This window comes from Ictidomys tridecemlineatus, chromosome 11, assembly GCF_052094955.1.
Source record: "Ictidomys tridecemlineatus isolate mIctTri1 chromosome 11, mIctTri1.hap1, whole genome shotgun sequence".
NCBI lineage: Eukaryota > Metazoa > Chordata > Mammalia > Rodentia > Sciuridae > Ictidomys > Ictidomys tridecemlineatus.
Genome location: NC_135487.1, coordinates 2786212 through 2789646, shown reverse-complemented (window position 1 = coordinate 2789646; position 3435 = coordinate 2786212). Strand labels below are relative to the sequence as shown.

The window sequence follows — 3435 nt, the reverse complement described above, 5'->3', positions numbered from 1 at the left end:
GAAAGAAAAGAATCCTGGGCCTATTGTTCTTTTGCTGAATGATGGGGAAACGCTGAGCCATCTGTCCGCCAGAGTAACCTCAAGTGAAAATTTATTGTGCTTTGGTTATTGTTTCCAAAGCACAAAACCTGGCGGGTTCTGGCTACAGGTGTAGCAGGAATACATAATGAGAGACAAACGGACGGAGATGTGTATACGAGTTAATTTCCTTGGTCCTTGGGAAAAACAAAACCACACAGAACTCAGAGAATGTTCCCCATGAATACCAAAATGAGATTAAATCCAACATCTAAAGACTTTCAATGAGGAAGCGCCAGCGGATAGAGGCACTGGGGAACAGCTGACCAAGAGCATTAGGAAGCTGTAAACCAGAATGAGATCCAGGAGCCAGGGACAGCCACCCAGGGGAGCGGGGCTGGAAGAGCTTTGATGGCAGCAGGTTCTTCCTGTTTTCAAGGGAACAAGACCAAGTGGTTACCTCCCGCTGAGATCACGTGGCCACTCATGACCTCACTCCACACAGGAGAACCTGAGGCCCAGAGCGGGCATGCGAGTCTCCTGGGCCGCGCGGCGAGTCAGAGCTGGACTTGGGATCCAGACAGGCCTTGTGGGCCCTGAAGCCCTACTCCCTCTGCTACCTGCTGCCAGGGTGGAGCAGCTCTGTGTGGAAGGAGGTGCCCCTGGTCCTTCAAGGGAGGCCAGCAGAGTGCGTTGGACCTCGGGGCATCTCCTGCCTGCCCCTGTTTGTGGTGTAAGTTGGGTTTGCGGTCTGCCTGGCTTTCTGCCAAACCCCTACCCCTCACCTGCCCACCAGGGAGAGGGAGGGGCCCGGGAAGCTCAGCAGGGCCCTCGCTTCCCCACACACTAGGAACACCCCTGACCTGACCTGCTGACCCTGTGGAGGCCATTGGCCTCTCCCTCTCCCCTGGGCAGTGGACTCCCAGACACGTGCCTGCCTGTACTGAAGGAGCTGGCCTGGAGCAGTTACGTGCCAGAGGACATGACCGGGGCAGCTCCTGGGAGAGAGCAGTGGGAAGGGGGCCTGGCCACCCACCTTGGCCTCTGCCGGGGGGGACCATCCACTTCCCGTTCCTGTGAGCTGCCCTGGGCTCCCGCACCCCCTGGCCCTGCTGCCTTCATGCTGGACACACCTCCAGCTGGGTGGGGTGGGCAGTTCCATGTTGCCCAGGAAGCTTCTGCTAGGAATGCAGCAAGGACAGGAAGAGACCAGGGCTGCCCTTGCCCACTGGCCATCCCTGGGGCACAAGGGGTGTGCTCCTCCTCCTGAGCTCGGAAGCGTCCCAGCAGCACCCACACCACCCACACCACCCCGACTTGGGTGTCCGTCCCTCTGTCTGCTCCCTGCTTCCTTTTTGGGGTCTCCTCCCAAACGAAACACGTGCACCAAGGCCCACTCTGAGGCTCAGCTTTTGGGGTGAACCCAAGCTGTAAGACCCCCTCAGCCAAAAGGTTCTCCTGGCCCCCCCCCCCGGGATCTGGGTGCCAGCCCTACAGCTTGACTCCTCAGGCCCCTGGGTGGGGTGCCTGGCCCCGTGGAGCGGAATCTGCAGCTGAGATCGGGAGGGGAGCTGCAGGGTGGGCTCGGAGGCCTGCGTGTGAGGCTCGCCCGGGCACGGAGCGCGGGGGGCCTCGGTGCTCCTGACACAGCACCTGCACCGGCGGCTCTCACTTGTCAATACTGGATTGGTGAACAGACATCATGAGTGGCTCCCAGAGGCCAGACTCAGAGGAGCAGGAGGCCGGCTTTGGATGCAGGTCTCAGGGCTTCAGAGAGGTGGAAGCTGACCTCAGGGGACACCGGCTCTTGAAGAATCTTCCCTAAGGGGCGAGTCCCTAAGCAGTGGGTTGCACAGTGTCCCTGGACAGCGAGAGAGGGACTGACCAAAGTGTCTTGCGGGGAGGCAGGACGGTGTGGGTAGTGCCCCATGGCCTTCGCACACAGCTTGATTCTCGATTAGGTTTCACATGAGAACCCTCTGAAGTAGGAGGGCTGTGGGTCCCTCCAGCCCCCAAGGACAGGGGTTGGGAGAGGGGCTGCTGGAGCCCTGATCTTGGCCTTCCAGAAGAGCTTGTGGCTTGCACCACCCTGAGCTGCCATGTACCGTGGCTCCAGGGACTGACAAAGATGCTGGGACCCAGGGAGATAACACACTACCTGGGCCACAGCTGGTCTGTGGGGAGAGGAACCACAGCCAAGGACACGTGAGCGTGGGTGGGGCGTGTGAGCGGAGCTGCCGACTCCATTCAAATGGGGAGTCCAGTCCAGAGTCCCGGCTGACCTGGGCAGAGCCCTCGAAAACAGCAGAGCAGTTACCAGGAGGTGCAAACCGAAAGCAAACTGCAGCAGAGAGGATGGGGAAAAGCGTCCACAAGACAAACCCGATTAGTCATCAGCAGGAGAGAGCAGAGCCCATTAATACCAAACGGCGATTCCCCTTGACAGCCCAAACCACCAGCGACCAAGCAGATTTTCCATTTTGGAACAATCTGGAAAGTTCTCCTTTCCTCTCCCTCCCTCCGTCAACCTCCTTTCTTTTCCTGATTCCTTGGCTTATGACTCGCTCTCGGCGGGGCATCTCTCTGACTCTGGCTCTTGGGTTTGGAGGGACGTTTCTGTTATTTGTTCACATACATTTGTCTTCCTCTTTGTTGAAGAAGAGAACTTGCACCCAACTCCAAAAATCATAAGGAACGAGTGAGAGTTTTCTGTGGAGAAAAAGTAGCCATAAAACAGCTCTTGCTGTCACCGTTCCTGAACCCGAGATTTTAACTCAAGTCCTGAAGTGACGGCATGCGCCAGGGCTTGGGAGAAGGTCAGTGTGCAGGGGATCCCAGGGGTTCTGGAGTTTTCTTACAGCATTTGGGGCTCTGGATAAGGCCGGCAGAGGTCTCTGAGAGGGCCAGAGGGGGCTGTGGAGGGGTCCTTTCTTGGGGTCAGCTGTTGGTGTCCTGAGGATGGTGCCCCTGACTCTCCCTGGGCCTTATTAACAGGCCCCTTTAAGAACCCAGGGCTCCTCTGCAGCTCATCCCTCTGAGATAAAGTCTGCTTCTTACAGGGATTTTGTAAAGCAGAACATGTGTTGGTTCTCCTTCCCCAAGAGCTCACGGGGCACAAACGAGCCCTCTCATGCACCACTGAGCCCAGACGTGGAGACCGTCTCCTAACGGACCAGAGGAAATTACGGCGAAGCAGAGTTTCCTCAGGCTCCCGTCTCCTCGAATTCTCTCCACCAGAAAGCTCACCGAGATCCTGACATGGGACGTGTCAGAGAAGGAGCACACAGTCCACCCTCGTCCGCTCCCTGGACGTGACCAGAGAGAAGTGGTGTGGCTCCCATATCCCCCACCCCGGGGGCGCCTATCTCACTCCTGACCCTCTGCTAATAATCACCCCAATAGGAGAGGGTAAACGCA

The 3435-nt window shown here is 57.8% G+C and overlaps 1 long non-coding RNA gene across 1 annotated transcript; it reads left to right on the top strand.

Annotated features, from left to right (window-relative positions):
• The first annotated feature begins 456 nt into the window (after positions 1 to 456).
• LOC144367840 (uncharacterized) lies at positions 457 to 3435 on the top strand. Its single transcript, XR_013427348.1, has 3 exons — positions 457 to 751; positions 2677 to 2834; positions 3078 to 3435. It is a non-coding gene; the product is annotated as an uncharacterized LOC144367840 (long non-coding RNA).